An 18,728-nucleotide genomic window follows, 5' to 3' on the forward strand; every position below is an offset into this window, starting at 1 on the left:
ATAATGATGTAAATAATGTCATCCTTTACTCACCCTCAAGTTGTTTCAAACCTGTATGAATTTCATTCTTCAGCTCAACACAAGGGAAGATTTTTTTGAAGAATGTCAGTAATCAAACAGTTAACTGGAGCCATTGACTTCCATAGTAGGAAAACAAAATGCTATGGAAGTCAATGGCTCCAGTTAACTGTTTGGAGTAATTAGAGGCCGCTTTCGTGCTATATAATGCCACAGACCCTTCTCAGAGCTCTCCTAGGCTACTGTGTAATGACAGCGCATCCTTCTCAGCCACTCCCACAACGGACGCAAACCGGAAAAACTATCGGTATTGATTTTTGCTGATATCGATTGTTCCACCAATCAGCTATCGGTGCCGATTAATCGGTCAACCTCTAGCTAAAACTTTACAAATAGGATACAAAATGAACATGTAATGATACACTGGGATGTGTGCCATATATGGAAAGTGTTCAGGGGGCATACTATAAGGTTTTGTGAGAAAGAAACCTTATTATTCAGTCAAAATACTAAGATCGGCTGTTCTGTGCACGTTCCTGGGAGTGCGTGAGCCGTCAGCAGCCTTCAAAAGGACATAGGCAGAGGTGTAAAGAGTACCTGAAAAGCATACTTGAGTAAAAGTACAGATTCCTTACAGCAAAAATGACTCCATTACAAGTTACAAGTCACCAAATCCAATACAAACTGAGTAACAGTCTTAAAGTATCTGATTTTAACAGAGCTTAAGTATTTTACACATACTGAATATAGGCTCAATGATGCACTAGTCCTCGACACTAGGGGACATGCCAGTGAAAAGAAGAAACAATTGACTTCTAAGATGAGAAATCATGTTTACTTTCTGAAATAGAAAAAAAAACTGAACACCACAATATTGCAATAAATCAAGGTAGACACAACAGCCTTTTAAAATGTCTACAAACTCTCTAATCCCAGTTAAGCTCAAGTGCACAAAAAGGCCATAAGTAAACCAATATCGTTCAAAAAGGTCTTGTCAATAAAGTGGATAAATAAAATGTTAAAATAAAATAAACTACAATAGTCATAGCCTTCTTGCACTGGATGTGCTGGTTTCATCACCGGGTGCTGTCATGAGCTCACCTCATAAATCAAACACCTGCGATTCATCAACTCCCTGCTAATGCACTCGCATTCATGTGAATTATAGCCTTAATGACAAGTCTGAGCGGGTAAAGGCAAAACGCACAAAATATAGTTCTTTCAGTGCCTTTAGATGGTGATATCGCTTCTTTATAACAGAAACAAACAGCTGCAGAAAAAGTTAGGTGCCATGCAAAATGTGTAATTGCATTACTCAACACATGTATTGGAGTACAAAGTACAAAGTTTGATAAAAGTACATTTACTTAAGAGTAAAAGTTGCTTATATCTTTGATACTTAGTACAACGACAAAGTAGCCAAAAAGATACTTAAGTACAGTAACTAATTACATTTGCTCAATACTGTACACCACTGGACATTAGAACAATAGTAGGTTGAGTAAAAGATGACTTTATTTTCACTTCGGGGTGAACTATCCCTTTAATGGCTGTATGTCATAATTCTTTACTTGTCTTAGAAATTGATATATGCAAATATTTGTAGTTACTTTGATTAATTAATCAGCATATTATCTAATTTATTGACTTAGCCTTTCAATATTGACAGCCCTACTGAAAAAAACACCAATAAGAAGAAAATACTTGGTTGTAATTTGATGGGTTTTTAATAACTGAACTCATGTTGGGTGCTAAACTTTTGTGAACGTTTTCAAAAATGCTGGCGGTGGCTGACAATTTTTTTTTTTTTTTTTTTTTTAAGTTCTTTTAAAAAGTTCTTGGTGCAAGTTTTGTTGGGATCTTTCTTTGTTTGGCACTCATGGTTTTGTATCATAGCTGGATTTGGTAGAGTCTTGGGGAGCAACTAGCAGAAGCAATGTTACTAACTTAACTATATTTGTTTAGTAATGAGAGTAGTTTGGCCTTTTTCCCCAACAATTGATAACACGATTTTTGTGCCTTGTTGTATCGCAAAGGCAGGTTTACAGCCAAGCAAGCTCTATTTTATTGCATTTTTTTTTTTGTATTAGCAGTTTTTGACTTAGGGTGTCTTCTAGTTGTTTTTAGTCTCAATGTACACTGTAAAAAAATTCCCCGTTAATTTACAGTAGATTGCAGGCAGCTACGTGACCTGTAGAATGCTGTAATTTTACAGTGGACCTACTGTAATCTGAAACAACAGTTAAATACTGTAAAAAATATTACAGTACTGTGCTGTAGAAAATATAGTCTGTACAGTATAATACTGTCAGGTGTTTCCCTCCCGTTATAATGTTATTTTAGTGTTCCTGCTGTAATTTTCATAAATGGTTTAATACTATAACATTTATTAAAGTACTATCAAATGTGATATTTATATTGCAACACTACAAGAAACTGATGATGTATAATTTACATTTTAAAACAAAAAACACTGAAAATTGCTGGCAAACAAATGGCTCAGACAAAAGATAACTTTAAAACATGCTTTTATTAAAGCTAATAACATAAAATCCATTCATAGAATGACAATATTTCTGCTTCACCAGTGAGGCTAGGCTGAACAGAACATAATGCTTTGACTTTGCCCCACTCCATGAGTTTTTTAAGACGGTGACTAAAGATTCACAGTTGTTGCCTTTTTCATGCACATGCGTCCCTGTCTGCTTGGACACCACCTTTGCCTGGCTGGCTTTTGTTCCTCTCTTGGGGTTCACACAAATAGAGCATCTACAATATAATTACACAGAAATATAATATATTAGTGAGGTAAGTAAATATTAATTGCACTTTAGACATAAACACACTGCATTCAAATATAGGCCTTAATATTCTAGGTTGTTGACATTATGACAGTATTTGCATCAAATTTAGTTTACGTTTGATCTGAGGCATTAAGAGACCTGAGTATCTTAGAGTAATGTAGACAGCACTTTATAACTTTGTCAGCAGTATTAAAGGGATAGTTCACCCCAAAATTAAAATGTTATGATTTACTCATCCTCATGTTGTTCCAAACCTGTATGAGTTATTTTCTTCTGTTCAACAGAAAAGAAGATTTTTTTTAAAGAATGATGGTAACCAGACAGTTAACAGACCCAAATGACTATCATAGTAGAAACAAAAAATACAATAGAAGTCAATAGCTACTGTCAACTGTCTGGTTACCAACATTCTTTAAAATATTCTTTGAATACAGAAAAAGAACAACTAGAGAGTATGTTTTATTCTGTTTTATTGTTTTATACTCCATGCTTGCCTGTGACACTTACCTAGCAGTATCAGTGGACGCAGGGAGGGTCAGGGTGTGCTCAGCATCTGCTGCAGTGGCAGATATCTGTAGAACAGAAAAATGGTGGCCTATGTAGTGAAATGAAAATGTGTATACAGTCACAATAGGCATGAAGTAAATACTAAACAAGTGGAATACTAAGCAAAACTCACATCAGCACGGAGTATCATTGCCTCTATGTGTGACACTTGATGGCTGAAAACATAGAAAAATGTATTATGCACTCGGGGATACCACACTTTGCATTCAGCAAAAAACTATGACATTGCTGCGGGTCTTACCACATATGTTGCACATTAGCATTTTTATACTACAATCCACAGACCTACACAACAAAATAATCTTACCATTTTAACACAGACAATCTTTAATCTCTCAACGAATGGTAGGACTATGTAAAACAGAGGCAGCCAGCAGTGACTGCTAGTCTCATTGCTTTAGTGAGTAATTTAGTAATTTGCTTTAGTAATTTTTTCACATTTAAAACAAAAAAACAATACCTGATGTAGATTCGATAATAAATCAAGTCAGTTACAAAAGAACACTTTTTTTTCAGTTTGCATTTACCTTGATAAATTGGTGAAGTGAAAAGCCACATGCTGGTGATGCACCGTCGTCTGATGTGTGCTGGCAGGGTCACAATCGGAGCAAAAATTCTTCCTTAATTTAATCCTCTTCTCATTCTTCTTTTCTCACAATAAAATATTAAAGTAATGTAATGTTAAACCTTAAATGTTATGGTAATCCTTTTTGGTTGCACGCCTGTTGATGAGATGTGATGCTTTCTGATTTTCCTATGAGTTGTGAGCAGACTCAAGCATGTGACTATAATATAAAAAATACTGTATTATCCCGTAAAACTGAACAGTAGCTTGCCGTTATTCATTTGCTCGTCAAATTCTGCCTCATTTACAGTATTCAGCTGTATTAATGAAGAACGGTAAATTACTGTACAAAATGTCCCGTATTTTTACAGTAATTTTTTACAGTGTATATGTTCCCATTTAATGCTGTCACACTATTAGAGCTGTTCAGTCAATTTGTAGGCCACACCGGAAGTCTAATTGACCATAGATTCCCTTGGTGATTGCTAATGGATTTTTACAATAACGGTTTGCGAATTATGAGTGAAAAAAGGTCCACGACTCCCACAGGGCTTTGAGTTTACACGTTTGACAAATTGGACAAGCAACTTATAGTATATTGAAACTTGTTACCAGCTTGAAGGCATAGACACTTCAAAATTCAATATAATTTATGTTGCGAAAGTCTCTTTACAGTCACAGACCTGCATATTCATAAACACAAAACCACTTTTCAATAAATGCAAGAAATTCCTGAGGTAACCCATAGCTAAAATGCTTATTAGCTTCCATGTTTTTAGGAAGCTGAAAAGTTTTTTAGTGCTTCATAAATTGCTGATATTTATATATTTACAAAACATTGCGCATATACGTACATAGATTCAGTTTAATTGCTACTTTCTGTTTGTAGCTTGTAGTGTAGCTAATACTCCATGTCACTCTCAAATCTCAGTTTATGTGTTTATTAATGTTTAATGTGATGCTAAAATGAATGATCTGGATAAAAAGTATTTGGCCTTACTTCCTCCAGTGACTTTCCCCTCCCTGTCCACATGCAGTCCTTCATCTGAATGGATTGGTATTCAAATTAGCCCAGCTTATCATTTTAAAGACAGGTTTATGCCTTTTCATTATGCCATGATTGTCATTTCAAATATATGGCTGGAGTAAAATAAACCCCTCCTTTTACTCACCTCAAACGTCTCATTTTGCAGTTGGGTTTCTTCTGACATGTGTGCACCCTTACTGCCCTCTACTGATTAATACCTGTCATGCAATATTTATGGCTCTTCCTCAAAGACTTATTTCATTTAATGCTTGGGAAGTCTGCATCTAATTTAGGTCAAAATAGTCTCCAAATGAATATATTTAAGTATCTCTCACAAGTGCAAAACATAAATACACATTTGTGGATCGTCTTGATGTTGAAGAGACATTTTCTGACAGGTTTTTCTGACATATATTAGCATAACTGGGAATATTTGGTCAGCTATAATCTCCATTTTATCTCCATTGAATCTCATTGTCTAAAATTGAGATATTTAATATCGCATGTGTGAGCTTTCATTCCTGTGGGTTAAGATGGCGCGACTGCTTAGTTATTCAGAGTCCACAAGAAGTGATGGTCCTTCTACGCTATTCAGAGGGTAAATGAAAGTTCTGTTTTGTGGTTGTTGAACCACAAACATGTCAATGACAGACGCAGGAGGTTAAGTGTGTCGAGGTTCAGTGAACAAACAATATCAAAGCGGTGAGGTTCAAGGCAAACTGAGAGTGAATTAAAATGGCTCATAAAAACACTGTGCTGTCAAAGATCCAAAATATATCAGTGTTTACGAGTGTCCTCTCCTCTAACTGAAGCACTAATGGCATCATACAAGGCTGATAATAACAAACATCAGCACATTACTGCGGCTTCCAGGTCCGGATGACCAAAGAGGCTGTTGATGGACCTGCTAGACCTCATCTGCTTGCTCTTGCAATGCCATTATAAGCCATTACTACAGTTTTACCCTTCCTTTTTACCCTTCCAGATTCATCCAGTATATTGACTGTACAATTCAAGATTTCATTTAATTGTGAAATGCTTTGATACTGATTTTCTTATCTGAAATTGGACTATTTTAGTTAATATTTGGTGCAAGCTTTTATTATTTGAATGCTTTGTAAGTTAGCAACATTTTATCAAACTTTATTGAACCAAGTCTTCTGTGCACTTTGAATTGTTAGCAACATGCTAACAATAAACTTTTTAAAAAATTACTTTTGAATCTAAGTTTTGCATAACAGGCTCATGTTAGCATCCCACTTTAACATTTAAAGTTCTAACATTTAAACTTGACTGAAGCCACTGTTGAATCAGGTTTTGTGTTTTTCATAGTTAGCTTCTGTGCACTTGTGTTGTTAGCTTAGCAACATGTTAACAACAGATTTTCTTAAAGGATTAGTTCACTTCAAAATGAAAATTTCCTGATAATTTACTCACCCCCATCTCATTCAAGATGTTCAAGTCTTCCTTTCTTTAGTCGAAAAGAAATTATGTTTTTTGAGGAAAACATTCCAGGATTTTTCTCCACATAATGGACTTTAAGGGTGACTTTAATGGCAAAAATGTATACTTTTTAACCACAAATGCTTAACTTTGGTGTTGTGATTCTTCACAGTGTATGACATCATCCCGTTTAAAAGGTTACGTCCGTGACGTAGGTGGAAGTACCAACCTAGGGCCGAAAAAAATCCATCTCATGTTCTCCTTCAACTTCAAAATCATCCAATATCGTTGTTTTACCTTTATTTTTACAAAGGGCATTTGATTTAATCTTTGCATATTCATTTTAACACTGGGCCGGTGCTTCCACATACAAAAGCAGGACACAGAAGTCGAGCATTTGAGGTTAAAAAGTATATATATATTTTTAATTGGCCAATGGTTTCGCAAGATAAGACCCTTTTGCTCGGCTGGGATCAAGTAGAGCCCTTTGAAACTGCATTGATTTGGACCTTCAACCAGTGGCTGCCATTATGTGGTGAAAAAAGTTTTCTTCAAAGAAACTTAATTTCTTTTAAAAAAAAAAAAGGAGAGACATGAGCATCTTAGATGAGATGGGGGTGGGTTAAATGTCAGGAAACTTTTATTTTAAAGTGAACTAATTCTTGCTGAGTGTTTAATTTTATAAAAAAAGTAATAAATTGACAAAATACAAATGCAAAACAACATAGATGCACATTTGTTGTTCGTAATAGGTATGTGAATAGTATAACTCAGCATTCAACTTTATTGAAATGACTATTGAACCAAGCCTACTGTGCATTTTGTGTTGTTAGGTTAGCAACATGCTAAAAAACCTTAATTCATATAACTTTTGAATTAAGTGTGCACCTAGCATAATGCTGTCATCCAATATTAGCATCCATTGTTAGCATAGCAACATAACGACAAACTGTTTTTAAATCATGCGTGCACTTCCTGATGAACACTATCGGGTGGCGTGCATGTGCTCCCAATTTACCGTATATGGTACATGGTGATAATAGGGTCCTGTGTACCACAGGTCAATGGTCTGTTAACAAATAATTATTAATAATTTTTTTTATATAAGGTCAGAACTCATTTCCCAAGGGCCCTAACAACTTTCTAAACCTTTTTTTGACTCCATTACTTTAACTATTTGTTTAGTTACCTCAAGTCTGGATATTTTGTATTGAGAGACAGCGCATTTTGTGTTATATAAACATTGGAAACATAGGACCCTGGGAGCATAGGACCTTTTTTATGTGTTTATTGTGTGACACATGGGACCCTGGGAATATAGAAATGACCCATCAATGAGAGTTAGCATGTACTGTAGCCTTTTCGAAAAAAAAAATATTCCATTACAGGTTTGTGCTTTGGCATCCCAACCAGGTTTCTTTCTAGGAAACCTCCTCTGTTGCCTTTGAAGTAAGTAGAATCACAAACCTTGCAAATTTTGGAACATCTAGTTATAAGTTTGTATTGTAGCAGACTACAGATTAAATATGACTTTGTATGACTGTGCACAGTGACTTACAAAAATTCAGACCAATCCTCTTTGAGAAAGCTCTTGCTACTTTTTCATGCTCTACGCATCAGGTGGTCCGCCAACGGTCCTTGGGCGGCGTGCCAAGCTGGGTTTGAAGCAGCAACTACAAAAGATCTGGCAAGACTTTAAACTTTCCGTTCCTTCTCATTGCAGGGAAGGTGACACAAAACAAGAGACAATTCCACCTTGAGCGTGTGGCCATGTGATGTGCGTAGCTCAACGCAGCCCAGGTTTTTCTCTCTGTGAAAGCGATATGCTTGAGTCCCGGTGGATGGGAGCAATCAGGATGTTGCAGGAACAAGGGAGCGCTCCAGAGAGGAGCTGATCAAAGCGGCTTCTCTTTCCCCGCCGCCGTCTTGTTGACTTGTGATGACACAAGCACAGACTGATGAATATTTGATCCCATCCGGGGTTGCACTTGACACAACTAGCGCAAACCCAAAGAGCAGCAGCTCAACAATTTGGAACAGCATGTGAAAAAAACTGCTCATGTCTGGCGCCCACCAATATATTATTTTTTTTTTCTTTGTCAAAAAAAAGACACGCCAAGGAAAAGTGAGGGGAATACGTAAATGTCCTATTTGTTTATTGATGCCATCTGCACCATTTTCCATCTCTTCAAAAGGAGATAGCTCTATTTTGGAATCACAATGTTGTGTGCTAACAATGCCGCGTTAGTAAAACATGCAAGCAGAATTGTGGCCTTATTTTTGGAGAAAAAAGCACATAAGCTATGAAAAAAGAGCTTTGGTATTTTAATGTGGGCAATGATATTTTGAATTCAGATCACATTTAATCCTACGGGGCAGTCCACATGACAAAAAACTAGATATCATGGTAACAAATTAAGAATAGCTTATTTCCTTGTTTTAGGTCTATTGTGGCCATGTTGCTTTGTACTAATTAATTAGTTCCCGTTTTAGTAAATTAAGTAATTTAACTAAAGTAAAATAAGGGAACACATTTGAACAATGTGGCAACAATTTAACCAAAATCAGGGATGAATTTGTATAATATGGCCATGATTTCACCAAAACAAAGAAATAAATTATTAAAATGTAACCACATAGTAAAGTGTTCGTTCACCCAAAAATGAAAATTAGATGTTTATGAAGGTGTCTTTGTTTTTTCAGTAGAACATAAATGAAGATTTTTAACTCCAACCGTTGCCTTATTATGCATGTCAATGTTTTGTTTTTATATGAGAGCCACTATGAGAGTAAAAAACACATACATACGAATCCGTATTAAACTCTGCAGCTCGTGATGATGCATTGATGTCTTAAAACATGAAACAATCGGTTTCTTAAAAATCTTAATTTGTGTTCGACTGAGGAAACAAAGACACCTATGAACTAACCCTTTAATGGGTCAGTTTATCCCAAAATGACAGTATTGTCATCAGTTACTCACCCTCATGTCATTCCAAACATGTAATTTAGGGTTTTATTCACATGAAACATTGATCATCCAACATAAACAGAAGCTCAACCGAACCTGCTTGACATGCAAGGCCAAATCTCATTAGTTCTTGTGGAGCATTAAACGTGCTGCGTAACACAAGAATGAACCTCATTGGTTCCTGTAGAAGCTCAAACGTGCTGCGTAACACAAGAATGAACCTCATTGGTTCCTGTAGAAGGCTAAACGTGCTGCGTAACACAAGAATGAACCTCATTGGTTCCTGTAGAAGCTCAAACGTGCTGCGTAACACCAGAATGAACCTCATTGGTTCCTGTAGAAGCTCAAACGTGCTGCGTAACACAAGAATGAACCTCATTGGTTCTTGCTGAAGCTCAAACGTGCTGCGTAACACAAGAATGAACCTAATTGGTTCTTGCTGAAGCTCAAACGTGCTGCGTAACACGAGAATGAACCTCATTGGTTCTTGAGGAAGCTCAAACGTGCTGCGTAACACGAGAATGAACCTCATTGGTTCTTGCTGAAGCTCAAACGTGCTGTGTAACACAAGAATGAACCTCATTGGTTCTTGAGGAAGCTCAAACGTGCTGCGTAACACAAGAATGAACCTCATTGGTTCCTGCTGAAGCTCAAACGTGCTGCGTAACATGCAAATTAATCTCATTCGTTTTTGTGGAAGCTCAAACTTGCGGCAACAGATGCTATATGTCAGAGAGTAACATCATGTATTTTTTGTGAGGTAGTAGTAGCCAGTCATAAGTGAGTTATCAATTACATGACTTTAATACAATGTATTTATTCAGAAAGTGTTTCTAATCAGAGATTAGAGGTGCATAAACATTTTTTATCCAAATACAAATATTGCGCATTTTTACACTTTTATTAGCATGTTTTCATATAGCACTTTTTTATATAAAATATCCCACATTCGGTGCATAATACACAGATGGAAACCCAGCCACTGTGAATGTAAATAAGTATAACCATTTTCCAATGGTATGCACAGTACAGCAATTTTACAGTGAATCCATTTATAGTAGAAAGACAATAGCCTTTCAATAGACCTCCATTACTCTCAAAAAAAATAGCCACTCATTTCAGTGTCCTAGCAATGGCCTCTTCTTAGCAGTGCAGGCTTATTGCCTCTAGTGTTCAGTATCCTCAGGGTGGATCAGACGAATTTAATTCCCTCATACTGTTCCCATGAGGAAGCTTTCAGCTCGGGCCAGAGGAAGACCAATGAACCCACGGGTTTATGAGAGTTCAGAGGTAATGTCAGGTAAATGGAGAGAGCTGTTAAAATGCAAGGCAAGTCAAGTCAACTTTATTTCTATAACACGTTTTACAATGCGATTGTTTCAAAGCAGCTTCACAGTGTTAACAGAAAAATAATACTACAGAATTTGTATTCGGCTGTATAACCGCTCTGGAGAAAACGGTGATGTCATCAGCTCATTTCAGTTGTCACATAGCGACAATGTGGGCAGATCAGTAATTTAGTTGATATAGTTAATTCAGTTTAGTGATTTACTTTTATTTGGATATTTAGTTGAAAATGTTGTGAACCCAACTGAGCAAGCCAAGCCAAAGGCGACAGTGGCAAGGAACTAAGGGTGCGTTCACACTTGTAGTTCGGTTCGTTTGGTTCGTTTGGTCCGGACCAAAAAACAAAAACAAAACATATAGTCCTAGTCCGCTTAGCGTTCACACTGGCATTTTTAACAGCGAACCTAAAGTTACCGAACCAAAGGCACAGGGAGACGGACATAACCTGATTGGTCGGCTTATTTGACGTAGGAGCTCGCTTACCGAACATTCAAAACAATGCCGTGTGCTGGATTACACACGGCCATTTTATGCATGTACATGTGGCATTATTTTACCTGCTGATAACTCATGAAGAGCTCATAAAATGTTCAAAACATTCAAAACAGCAGCAGTATTTCCTCCGTTGTATGCAGAGAAGAGACGGCGCAGTTCTGTCGTCTGTAGCTACCTGCTAATGGGCAGCACAGGAACTTTGATGAGAATAACCAGGTATGCTTTTTGTGCATTTTTTTCTAGCATTTTCTAAACATGCTCGTCAGACCAAATATTGATGAGGCACTTCCTCGTTGCTTCACGTTTGCCCTCTAATGTTAAAGTTATTCATTTTGGATACACCGATCTTTCCGGGTCGTCAAATCAGCTGCATTATGCGTCGCATCTTGTGACATTAGGTCCGGTTTTTGGTCCGTTTACATGTCTTTGGTGTGTGTTGCGTTCATATATCAATCGAACCGCACCAGAGTTCGTTTGGAAGCGGACCGAGACCCATCTTTTTAGCGGTCTCGGCCCACTTGTTTGGTGCGCACCAGAGTTCGTTAGTAGTTATTTGGTGCGCACCAGGGTTCAGGTGGCAGCGTTCACATATGTTCAAATGAACCGCACTAACCGAGCAATCGAACCAAACATGACAAGTGTGAACGCACCCTAAAACTCCGTCAGGGCATAATGGATAAAAATAATATAATGCTTTACTACACGTTTGTTTGTTTTTTTGTGCGTTTTTTTTCCTTCAATATTTTGTTTATGTATAGAGCAGGAGAGTTGTATCACCCTGACATTTTATGCCCCCAAAACGATCAAAATCTATTTTAATTAAAAAATTACAAATATGTTCATCTTAAAAGAGGAAAATTTGTATGTTCATCAGAGAAATCAGGAGTAAGTGTGGAGATGTTGTGTGCGGTGTGTGAACATGATGCTTGTTACAGTTCTAGACTAAATGTGAACAGGCATTTACTCATAATTTTTTATTCATGAATCACATTCATCCAATTACCATTGCCCTACAATGACTTGCATTAAAATAGATTTGACTCCTTGCTGACTCCTTGCTGTCCTTTAGCTTGTTTGAAGACTTGGCCTGCCCGCTTCAGTTCTTTGCACATTAATAGGGTCAAGATCTAGACTTAACTTGGCTTTTCCACAACCCTTCATTTCTTGGATCATTATTTTATTTCAAGGTAGACTTAAGGCTCAACCATCATAGCAGATGGAATTCAAGTTCGTCAGGCTTTGAGGCCGAAGAAACAAGCCTGAATCCAAAATTAAATTCTTTTGTAGAAAAATCTCAAAGAGTTGCAGTGAAGGATGGCACTTTTGACCTTAACCAGTTGCATACTTTTTGAGGTCAAAAATGCCCACCTTCATTGTTAATATTTTTATATATTTCCCACAGAAAAAGTAAATACCCAGTTTTCTGAAGATGTTTTGACACCAATACTCTAATGTCCAGTGTGGGGTAACACGCTACAAGTAACTTGAGTTACGCAATCAGATCACTTTTTTCAAGTAACTAGTAAAGTGACACATAACTTTTAAATTGACTTAAGTTACTTTTTCAAATAAGTAATGCAAGCTACTTTGTTTTCCCATGTATTGACTGAGCTCTCCTATGCAAATATTGACAGAAATCATAAGTGCGGAGACATTGTGTGAACATGATGCTTGTTGCAGTTCTAGCAGTTCTTAATATAATATAACCGCCCCTTAATCTGCACGTTTCCAGCCACAGCGCTGCTATTTTGTTTGTGAACAAGACCCTTGTGTGTATTTGACAGTTTAAACACAACAAAAAAATGTGAAAGAGAAGTTGCTCACTAGTCTTACCTGTTGTGTGCCAGTTGTGTGCGTGGGTGTGCTTCAGATAAGTGCACTCGGAAAATTATCAATTAGACGTTTAAACTAAATTAGCTTTAAAACGCATGGAAATCAACTTTAATGATGAAAAAAGAAATAAGCTATCAGTGACAGTGATCGCAATATAGATGATAATAAACCAATCAGATGTCTGCCAGAGAATCAGAAAGAGGCAGGAACTGTGTGGAGAAGGGGCGGCACCAAGCAGCTCATTTGCATTTAAATTAAATTGCATTTATTCTAGGTGCCCTAGAATAAAAAATGGCATTAACCTTTCCATAAAGAAATAATAAGAGTTCAGTACATGGACATCACATGCTGTGAGTCTCAAACACCATTGCCTCCTACTTCTTATGTAAATCTCGTAAATCAAAAACACCACAGAAAAAAAAGTGCTTCTCAACATAAGGCCAACTGTGACGCAAGCGTTGGGGATCATTTATATGCACGCCTCCAACATTTGCATCTGTCCAAACATGTTCATTTTCAGGCGGAGCTGACGGAGCCGAATCATCAAACAACACTTGAGGATAGCAAAAATGGCTCTCATGACACATGTCATGTTCAGGCTGTGCAGGGGACTGTTGTCATATGTCAGCAGTCATGGTTGAAGTTTATAATCCGATACCACAACAATTTATTTCAAGATCGTTCGTTTGTTCGGCCCATTTCAAGCAAGCTTCGCTCAGCGTCTTAAACTGAAGAAAGTGGCAATTACAACTGTATTCCTGCAAGCAGTAAGTAGTGATTTATCCACTTATTGACTGTTTAAACAATTTCTGATTAAATTGAAAGTTTCTTAGAGAGACAGCATTGTCTAGATGACGCAAGATGCTTGTACAGTAACAATAGGAAACTCCAAGTAATAATAATAATAATAATAATGCGTTCAGTTTATATAGCGCTTTTCAAGGCACTCAAAGCGCTTTACATAGAAGGGGGAATCTCCTCAACCACCACCAGGGCTGGACTGGTAATCTGGCATACCGGGCATTTGCCCGGTGGGCCGATGCACTTTGGGGCCGGTATAGTGTTAAAAATATATATATATATATTGTACCACTGGCAACATGCAGCGACAGCGGCCCATTGGTTTGTCTTCTGAATTGACAAGCCGAAGCGCGAGAGACCTCCCCTCCATATTAGGCGCTTTTTTCTATTTATTTATGTAGTATTTGAGCACATGGAACTGCAAAAGGCGAATATTCGCACAGCGCAGCCGCTGCGTTTAAATACTGCTCTATGAATGGCACTTTGACTATTTTGTTTCATACAATCGTGTGATATGGAAACATTACAGTTCTGTGGTGAATCAGCTGAAAACAGCCGCGAGCATGTAGGCCTATTCATGACGAGGTAAAGTGGAAAACGGCAACACACACACAAACGTTTCACTTTAGCAGAACCACAACTTACTCTTCAGCTATTAACAGCGAAGAAATATGGGGTTTTGGAAGAAACATTTATTAAAAATGTTGCTATATTACATAAATTAATATTGCAGAATATAAAGCACTTTTATAGAGGCTATTTTCGTATTTTCTACAGGTGTTTACATTTTTTTTACTTACAAATATAATAGTTTATTATATATGTTTTATATAGTTTTGGAAACCATATAGCCATATAATAAGGAGCACGGTTTGTACAGTCTGTTTTTTACCCTGTGACTGCCATGATCTTAAATTTAAATGAAACTGGCCTACAGTTAAACTACAGTCTATAAAACAGCTTTAAGTCTAGATCCCATAAATTAAGGACAAAGCTTTTTTTCCTCTTTAAAAGTTTTATTAACTTTTTTTAATAGATTTAATTAAATTTAATACCCTCATGAAGGATAGATATCAGTGTCTTACTGAAATGATGTGTTAACTCTTGAAAAATATGATTGTTCAACCCAGAAATGTGATCATTTACTCACCCTAATATCATTCCAAACCTAAATGAATTTATTTCTGTGTAGCATAAAATAAAATAATTTGAGTCTGTTTTTTTGTTCATACAATATTCAAAAGGTAGCCTAACCAAAATGGCTTGGTTGCCAACATTCTTCAAAACATCTTATTTTGTATTTCACAGAAGTCATACAGGTTTGGAACGACACGACAGTGAGTAAATGATGACAGCATTTAAAAGCAGTAAATTTACTTTACTGCATCCTAGCTCAGAATCATCAGTGCTTTACTGTCAAGGGCATTTCTGTGTGACAAAAAAAAAGCAATATTAAGTTTATCTGCATTTGCAGCAAATTCGATAATATCCATCCTTATTTGTCCTTGTCCTAGTTTTATTTATATACGCCAATTTAAGGCCCTAACCCCAGCAAAAACATTCACGGGGACCTCATGGGCCAGATGTGCTGGGTATGCCAGAGCCGAATTTTAGCCCCAGTCCAGCCCTGACCACCACCAATGTGCAGCATCCACCTGGATGATGCGACGGCAGCCATATTGCGCCAGAACGCTCACCACACACCAGCTGATTGGTGGAGAGGAGACAGAGTGATGAAGCCAATCAGAATAGGGGGATTATTAGGAGGCCATGATGGACAGAGGCCAATGGGCAAATTTGGCCAGGATGCTGGGGTTACACCCCTACTCTTTTTCCGAAGGACATCCTGGGATTTTTAATGACCACAGAGAGTCAGGACCTCGGTTTAACGTCTCATCCGAAAGACGGTGCTCTTTGTCAGTTTAGTGTCCCCATCACTATACTGGGGTGTTAGGACCCACACAGACCACAGGGTGAGCGCCCCCTGCTGGCCTCACTAACACCTCTACCAGCAGCTACCTGGTTTTCCCAGTTGGTCTCCCATCCAGGTACTGACCAGGCTCAGCCCTGCTTAGCTTCAGTGGGAAACCAGTCTTGGGCTACAGGGTGATATGGCTGCTGTACCATACAAAACTAAATAGTGTGTCTAATGACAAAGGGTAATATAATTTTGTATTACAAAATACAATCGTAGATACTTTGCTTACAGATTGTTCACTCGATCCTTCTAGTAAACGTCACCTTTTCCACCATATAAGTTAAAACGATAGTCTTTTAACAAGGCTATTGATTTTGTAAAAATATAAGTTTTATATTTATATTTCTGAGAACTGAAGTAGGCCTATGATATTTCCGCATGCTTGTATTAAGAGTGCATCACAGTCACTGAGTAGCCTGCATTGTAACAAATGTTATATAAACATGCAATATCGTTGACGAAAAAAGACAACTCTAAAATGTAGACTGAATGACATTTGAAGCAGAACATCTCAAATGGAGATTTCTGAAATGCAGCTTACTTGTTTATTGGTGTTTTCAGATCATCCGCGTGCGAGAGAGAGCTCGCGTTCATATGGTTGCCAGATTGGACATGTTTAGGTAAAACACCGGATAGTTATACAGGTTTTTTTCACAGAAAAGCTCTGTTTGGGGGATTTAATTAATTAAATCTGGCAACCGCAAACACGCAAGCTCTCTCGTGCGGGGATGATCTGAAAACACCAATAAACAAGTAGGCTGCATTTTATCAATCTCCATTTGAGATGCTTTGCTTAAAGTGTCATTCTGTGTTCTGTCAGAACGGTCAGGACTCACGAGCCGCTTCGCTGGACTGCTGTGAGCTGTGAGCTGCTGAAATAAGCCAATCAGAGCAGAGCTCAACATTAATATTCATGATCCTTCCAAATAAGGCAAAAACAGAGCATTACACCCTAGGGACAATTTATAGGGTTGTAAATGGACCTGTAAAACTGTATCTGGACCAGTTTCGCCCTTAAATAAGCCACATACCCTCTATGTAGATATCAGAGAACAATTTAACATATTGTTTCAAATCATTCTAGGGCACCTTTAAAGGCACATGCACAAAAACAGCCTGTTCTTGACTGATTTATAAATGATCTGTGAGGTATTTAAAGATGAAACTACACAGGCACATTCTGGGGACAACCGTCAGTTGTGTGTGATTTTTTCGGCTTTGTTTTAACTCGCAGCCTGCAGTTTGGCTCAAACAAACTGTGTCTTCTTCTTGTGCCAACAGTCACATGTCGAGAAGCAAGAACAAGATCTGCTGTATGTCATCCATTGTTGTTTACTGTGCCTTTTTCTTCTTCGTGCGAGAATGATGTTGATCTCTACACAAAACCTTTCATAAGCATACTGTTGGTGGTGGAAATACTGAACCGTACCGCCCAAAGAGTGTTGTATAGTTTCTTCTCCTGCATCCATCTTCTTCTGGCAGCACAGCTAAAAGGCTTAGTTTGAGCTGCGCCCTCTACTGTACAGGCATGAATTAGCTTTTTCTTCAGCATGAGGCTTGTTTGGTGTTTCGGTGTGAACGGGCCTTAACATTTGCCAAAAATAGACCTTTTTTTGTTATGAAAAAACAAACAAGCAAGCCCAGCCCAGGTCAGAAAAATGCAAAAGTAACTTATTCCATTACTTTTCATAAAAAGCAACTTAGTACTGCAATTAGTTCCTTTTTTAGGCGTTAACGCAATGTTGTAATACATTACTTTTAAGACTGCTCATGTCATTGCTATCCAAACTTTGGAAGCAGGATGAGGCAGATCTAGTGAGAGACAGTATGTTGGGTGATGAACAGATGCAGTAATGCTATAATTCACAAGCATGTCCACCCTGTGGCTTTTCTCTTTTGGCTGTGAGCTGAATTAATAGTTGTCATCTAATTTTCCATACACATAATAGCTTGCTGAAGATCACACACACACACACACTGCTCCCCACTGCTTTAGGAGTCCTGAGGCTTTGAAACGATGCTGTGCTGTATCATGGCCATTATTGCCAGTCTATGAAGTCGCTGTATCACACTGACACTTTGATGTCTTTTAACTATCTCACTACATCTTTCCCACTGGAAATCCTTCTGGATATGATGCATGCGGACATTTTACGTTTAATAAAAACTTTTATTTCTTGTCTAAGAATTATTTACTACCAGCTGTTTGAGAATGTAGATCAAATGTTCTTTTATAACAATACATATCTGATATCGTCTGCAAAATATGCAAATGCTTGAACATACATGAATAAATATTTATCTAATATTGAAATATACACCGGTCAGGCTTAACATTACCACAGGTGAAGTGAATAACACTGATCCTCTATGTATCACAGCAGCTGTTAGTGTGTAGGATATTTAGGCATCAAGTGAACATTTTGTCCTCAAAGTTCAGTTGTCAAAATTCCCAAAAATGGGCAAGCGTAAGGATTTGAGCGAGTTTGACAAGGGCCAGATTGTGATGGCTAGACGACTGGGTCAGAGCATCTCCAAAACTGCAGCTCTTGTGGGGTGTTCCCGGTCTGCAGTGGTCAGTATCTATCAAAAGTGGTCCAAGGAAGGAACAGTGGAGAACCGGCGACAGGGTCATGGGCGGCCAAGGCTCATTGATGCACGCGGGGAGCGAAGGCTGGCCCGTGTGGTGCGATCAAACAGACGAGCTACTGTAGCTCAAATTGCTCCAGAAGTTAATGCTGGTTCTGATAGAAAGGTGTCAGAATACACAGTGCAGTTTGTTTCGTATGGGACTGCATACGCTTTGATGATTTGGTCAATGCTCTGCTGGGAAACCTTGGGTCCTGCCATCTAGAGGTCGACCGATTCATCGGATTTGC

General features: G+C 37.9%; 1 protein-coding gene and 1 long non-coding RNA gene across 7 annotated transcripts in view; one reads left to right on the top strand and one right to left on the bottom strand.

The window, feature by feature from the left end:
- grip2b (glutamate receptor interacting protein 2b) overlaps positions 1–18,728 on the top strand; it is a 298,092-nt gene that overhangs the window by 135,871 nt on the left and 143,493 nt on the right. The window lies entirely within an intron of this gene.
- LOC137039600 (uncharacterized) lies at positions 2,651–3,877 on the bottom strand. Its single transcript, XR_010897717.1, has 3 exons — positions 3,502–3,877; positions 3,330–3,394; positions 2,651–2,787 (listed from the first exon to the last, which is right to left on the bottom strand). It is a non-coding gene; the product is annotated as an uncharacterized lncRNA (long non-coding RNA).

Source organism: Pseudorasbora parva, chromosome 14, assembly GCF_024679245.1.
Source record: "Pseudorasbora parva isolate DD20220531a chromosome 14, ASM2467924v1, whole genome shotgun sequence".
Lineage (NCBI taxonomy): Eukaryota > Metazoa > Chordata > Actinopteri > Cypriniformes > Gobionidae > Pseudorasbora > Pseudorasbora parva.